Here is a 6,607-nt window from a genome sequence, read left to right as displayed (position 1 = left end):
GGCGTAAAATAATATACCCAATGTCTGATTTTTCGACACAATGGCATAAACAGATGTTAATTCGTTTTAATCAAAAACGTCAAAGAGGCATTTTTATTTTTATTTTTGGTGTTTTAACGCCACCTTTAAGCAGCGAATTAAGGCCATTTCATGGCGGCCAGTTTTTATTGGTGGAGGAAGCCTGGGAGTGCCAGGAGAAAACCACCGACCTTCGATAGGAAAACTGACAATCCTTGTCAATTAAGATTGTAGTCAAATGCATCCACACGAGCTGGGTTCGAACTCACAACCTCAGTGTTGACTTGCTAGTGATTAAAATAGTAACTACTCGGCCTCCGAGGCCCCTGAGGCAATTAGAAGTTTTAATCAAAAGAGGAAGACAACCATAAGAATCATGTGCATACAGACCGCATAATGTACACAAATATAAAACAAAAATAGAAATAGACACACGAGGATCCTACTTTAAACACTTCAGTCTGTAAGTTAAGTAGTTCCTGTATGCTCTGTGCGTAACAATCGGCAATCCTCGCGGGTGAATCCGCTACTCTTCTTCTATCTTCTACGGAATCGACCGAGTTTTAACGAATGCGATGCGTCAGTATTCGGTAACGTGCCATCGGTATGCGATGCTCAATAGCTTACAATTATTCAATATTTAGTTTACAAATCTTGTGAAAAATGTGTAAAAGGTGCGACCAATTGAAAAATGACAAATTGATCATTACACGTTTAAATTAATAAACCTGTAATAAAAAGTGTTAATTAAAATATAACATCATTATATGCACGAATAGTGAAAATAAGAAACAATTTTGTGACACATGCTTTAATACACGTTTCTTGAAATCTTCAAAATGTAATTGTATGAGTGGTCACAAGTGATCAGTTTAGTTTGCCTAACCTTAGATTTCTTTAAAAATAGATGCAAGATTTATTTCTGTTGAGCGACGACATTTATCTGTTGTCCGCCGCTGACAAGTTATTGCCGACTACCATCATGGCTCTTTCCATAAATAATGATTTTTTTAAATTTAAGATATAAAGCCTATAAATGGTAGAAAGCTTACATCGGAAAGACCAAAGGTTCCTGCCAAAAACTACATCTTATTGATATGTTAAGTTATTTATCTGTGGATATACTCTTTCTGTAAAAAAAAAAAAAATAAGAAAAAGTAAATATATATTTCAAAATAGTCGACTTCCCAAATAAATACTGTGCACTTAAGGTATTGAAAAATGCAATAATTAAAAAAACAACAAAAAAACCCAAAACCTACACACAAACAAAAGACGATACATAACTATACATGCAAATTACTTGTATTAAAGAAAATACGTTTTGTATCTACAATGGTCACATTAAACCATGATACATAAAACAATTGTTAACATGTTCTTGGATTAATTTGAACTTCTCATAAGTGCAAATTGGAACCACACTTTTTTTAACGGTAGAATCATCAAATTTGGTTATAATGTACCTCTTTGGGTAGGTACAATGTAACACAATACCAAAAAAAAACCCAACACTATTGGTGTGGCTCGTCTGGTTCGGCAACTGAAGTGAAAAAAGTGGCAACATCCTGTAGTTTTTTGTTTGGTTATCAGAAGGACTTTGTAGCTTTTATTTATTTTATATTTTTAAGCCTAAGAATCCGACAGATCTCACACAGACTCTTACTAACTAGGTACCTTTCAAATATTTTCACTGACTGGATTTAATTTTGCAACAGGTACATAGATACTAACATACTTCTAATTTTAGATGAAACGTGTTTTAATTAATTTCCAGTACAATGACTATGTTAGTTAGATTTTATCTGGAGAAGCGGTAACATGGCATTTTGATGTTCATTTGTTTTTCTAAACTTTCAGTTAAGAAGTTAATTTAACGCCAACTGGATGTTAATAATGGAACGAATTTATACTACACGATTTCTTGTCATATCGTTATTTTGCTGCGAGCAAATTTCACGAAAGGGTAATAAAAACATACTATTATTTTTTTAAGTTTTAACAGTCATAAAAATTTTGTCCGTCATAATATACATATCAATGGAAAATTTCTCCAAATAATTAAATTATATGTCTAAGCCTACTAAATCTTAAAAAATAATTTAGATTATTTCTTGATCAGTTTCATTCGAATTTCCCTTGTTTCTTCATGCTTTTTTTTGGGGGGGGGGGGGGGGGGTGAATTTGAATTATTGCGTAACATTTTCGAATTATTCTCGACCAAAAATATATGGAAATATTTTAAATATATTTATTTTATAACAATATCCTTTTTTACAATACGTTTGTGTTTTAGTTGTCTATTGGTAGAAGTGGTGCTATGTTAGAACATAATGTATAGAGAAGACATCGTATTCTTTGCAGAATGTTTTCTCTCTGTCATAAAACACATATCTTGGGTGCTTTAAGACACCGTTCCTTTTATTTGGAGTTTCGATAACATATTTTGATAACCTACACTGTAAATATACCTGACGCCTGACGCGTCCGGACGCGTTCAAAATTTGTACACCGAATGTTCAATATTTTAACGTCATATGTTAATGCTTAGAGACGTGTTCAAAGTTTTAACGTTTGTGTTAAAACTACTAACATGTGTGTTCAGACACAGTGAACACCAGTGTTCAAATTCTGATGTAAAAAAAGAAGACAGTCGTTTGTCCGATTTTCTATCCTTCTAATTGGCAAATTTAAAAAGAAATTCTTTAAAATATATGAATGTATACGCAGGATGATGATCTGTGAATTTTTTACTAATATTTTAGTAATTGGGAAATATTAAACTTCCAAGCTGGCATATACAGGATATATGTATAGTTTATGAACTTATTTTATTATTATTACTAGTTTTACTTACAAGTGACAAAATAATGCATATCAATTAGGCCTGTTATGATAATATCGTAATAAAAATATGTCGATGTTTATCTTATTTCATGATCCGTTCAGTTTATTAACATTACATGTTCAATCAGTGTTCAAATCGCTCGAAATTTTGAACACCTCGCGTTAAAAAAAATATACCAGGGTACCAAATACCGGAAACAGATATCGGCTGGTGATTTAGGCGGTTTAACGAAGAATGGATACACATAAGGAAGAGAACTGGAGAAGGGACTTCTATCCCACATGAACATGAAAGAAGTGAGTAACAAATTAGGATAATCTCCATAGGTAGTTCGATGGCGTCCTTGTTATTTTCTCATGTCAGATATATATTTGTCAAATATTCATAACTACATTATATCCAAATATTACAACAAAATAAAAGACGAATTAAAGAACAGGATTTAGATTAAACGTTCATAACAAATGATTTCCTAAACTGATGAATAACCAGTCTGTGATCGTCTGTCTGTTATACAGAATAAATGATGATTGTTGCCAAGTTATCCACGTATATTAGCTTAAGATCACTGAACACTAAGTGTTAAGAACTCTAACATCAAGTGTTCAAAAATGAAACACAAAGGCATTAAAAACTGAACACCACACATTCAATTGATGAACACTTAGTGTTTAGAACTCTAACATGAAGTGTTCAAAAATGAAACACAAAGGCATTAAAAACTGAACACCACATATTCAAATGATGAACACTAAGTGTTAAATAACTCTAACATCAAGTGTTCAAAAATGAAACACAAAGGCATAAAAAACTGAACACTGCACATTAAATTGATGAACACTAAGTGTTAAATAACTCTAACATCAAGTGTTCAAAAGTGAAACACAAAGGCATTAAAAACTGAACACCACACATTCAATTGATGAACACTAGTGTAAACATTTGGAACACCATTTCAGTTGACTTAGAAAATGCATTCGTTTTTTTTCTATTTGCAGGAATCGTTAGATTGAAATGTTTGAATTAGGAACCGGTAGCCAATAATCCCACGAAGGTCATTTCTGCATGCTATAAAGTGTTGGAAAAAAAAGATATAAAAAAAGGTATGACAATATATGTTTATTAATAGTTATGTGGGTGTATCATTTCTATATCTGTATACCTTAGGTCAAGAAATCGACTTTTGTAATTTATAATGTCAAAACTTGCATTTTAGTGCCATAGAATATCAATTTGTACTCTAGACGTAGTATATATATCGAAATTAAAGCATAACAATCATTGCATAATTTGATGTTTTATAAAAAAAAACTCTCTTCTATTAATTTTAAATTTTATTTTGCAGGATATATAGGCTCATAGACATTACTTGTTGTGGATGACTTTGACATTTGGAAGTTGATAACAACACATAAAATGCCACTTAGTTGATAGCTTTAAGTGAAGATGCACTGAAAAGTGGAGCGTTCATTGTATGTGATCGTACAAGAACTCTTGGAATTTGCAAACTTTTAAACTTTCATTGTGACAAATATCTATATCATAAACTATCTACTTATCACTTTGACATGCTTTTTCGGTTAGGATACACATGATGTAGCAACTATCTTTTCATGTAGGGGTAAATACTTATTTGTGATGTGAAGTCAATTTAAAAACATTATGTATGTGATTTCACTGACTGTTACTTGTGATATCATAAGGTATTCTTGTGTACTTTTTTTACATGTCTTACATATATGCTCATTTGATTATATAAAGAATTACTTGTTAAAATATGTTTTATTGTTATATTTTGCCTGATTCAATATAGTTTTTATAACAGTTTAATTAAGTTTAGTATTTATGGAACATTATGTACGCTTGAAAATAGAACATGTTCTACATTTGAACACCATCACTTTGAACACCTATGTCAACTGTTCTGAATGTTAACATCTGGTGTTCTGGATCTTAACATTTCTGGTTTTGAACATGTTCAGTGCGTTCAAAAAGTGTTACATGGCTGTTGAACGCGTCGACGTATTAAGATTTTGAACATTCGGACACGTTAAATCGTTGAACACTAATGTTAAGGTCTCTAACATCAAGTGTTCAAAAATGAAACACAAAGGCATTAAAAACTGAACACCACACATTCAATTGATTAACACTAGTGTAAACATTTGGAACACCATTACACGTTCAAAAAGTGTTACAAAAAAGCGTTCAAGCAGTGTTCTATTTGTTAACACTTAGATTTACAGTGTAGTTGATCTTTTCACCATCAAATCGCAAATCGCCGAACACTACCGATTACCTAGAAAAAAAACCATCACCGCACATCGCCGAACACTAAACCGATTACATAAAAAAAAAACCACCACCACAAATAGTATACACATATTTTTGTCATCTTTATTCATTGTTACTTGATGAATAAATGTATTTAAAAAATGACAAGACACAGTTATAAGTTAAGATATGACCAGGGGACTAAAAAGGGCAGACGTTACGGGCTTTTATCAAAACCTATATTTAAATATAGAAAAAAATATTGTTAACATGTTAAGGCTATTATTGAGTCTGAAAATTGCATGAAGTAAATATCGGATCACTTAAGAACAGCTTCCCAAAAAATGATTATCTTTGATACAACCCAAGATTAATTGATGATTTATTTCACTTAAAGGTAAATAAAAAAGGGGGAGTCAATAAAATCTGATAAAATCAAACGTTAGACTATATTAATCACTACAATCCGAGGTAAATTTACATTTAAATATACTTTATACTGGTCATCATGTATACAGTTTAAAGATAAGATACTGCACACGATAGGCGAAGATACCAAAGGGAAAGTCAAATTCAGAAGTCAAAAATAATCTGACAACGCCATGGCAAAACAAGAAAATTAAACGCAACATAGAAAACTTAAGACTGAGCAACACGACCCCCACAACTGATATCAGGTGCTCCGGAAGGGTAAACAGAAACTGGCACCCGTCGTGTTGCTCATGTTAGTACAAACCAGTTGAGAAACTTTTTAATTCGGTAGGTCACATTCGGGGAAAAGTTGACGGGTTTGTAATTATTTCAATTTGACTTGAAATATCCGTTGTCATCTGTCAAACTGAAATTTCGTAACGGTCAACAAACTCTGGATGGCGTCCATAAATTAACGAAGGGGTGATTCACCACTTAGAACTCTTGGTTTAATAGCTGGGCCGGAGCAGCAACTCTCTATTAACAAAATCAAGATAGAAAATAACAGCCTTGGAATGTTGTATCAAATGGGAGATAATTATATATACTCCGTATGCATGTGCTGGTAGAATGTTGCTACATAAAAATTTATAGTCTCACTTGGGAAGCCGAAATAATCTCTTTTGTCGTCAAGTTTTGTTTTCAAACTGACCCTCATTGCCAATTTCTAGATACACGTCAAGATAGGAGACAGACTGTATTTGTTGTATCCTTTATCTAAAGTTCAATATGATATATGCGTTCAGCATAGTTCCAAATTAGTATTCAGTGAGAGACCTTCATCTTTACAGCGGGAAGTGAAATTAAAGGATACTGCTAACTACTTTTTTTTCCTTACTAACCCTGTCAAAAATAAACGTTGTCACTTATCAAATAGTAAATTGATATGTATCCCATAAGGTAAATAAGGCATCCCAACAGAAAATTGTATTCAACCTATTTATCAATTTGCCGTATTAAATTTTGAGTGTTTTCCGTTGCAGTCCGCTAAGAGAA

The 6,607-nt window shown here is 32.3% G+C and overlaps 1 long non-coding RNA gene across 1 annotated transcript; it reads left to right on the top strand.

Moving 5' to 3' along the window:
• The first annotated feature begins 2,723 nt into the window (after positions 1 to 2,723).
• On the top strand, positions 2,724 to 5,111 carry LOC139484737 (uncharacterized). The gene is made up of 3 exons (XR_011655144.1): positions 2,724 to 3,162; positions 3,865 to 3,969; positions 4,212 to 5,111. It is a non-coding gene; the product is annotated as an uncharacterized lncRNA (long non-coding RNA).
• Positions 5,112 to 6,607: the final 1,496 nt, after the last annotated feature.

This window comes from Mytilus edulis, chromosome 1 (assembly GCF_963676685.1).
Source record: "Mytilus edulis chromosome 1, xbMytEdul2.2, whole genome shotgun sequence".
Taxonomy (NCBI): Eukaryota; Metazoa; Mollusca; class Bivalvia; order Mytilida; family Mytilidae; genus Mytilus; species Mytilus edulis.
This window is presented reverse-complemented; position numbering and strand designations above follow the sequence as displayed.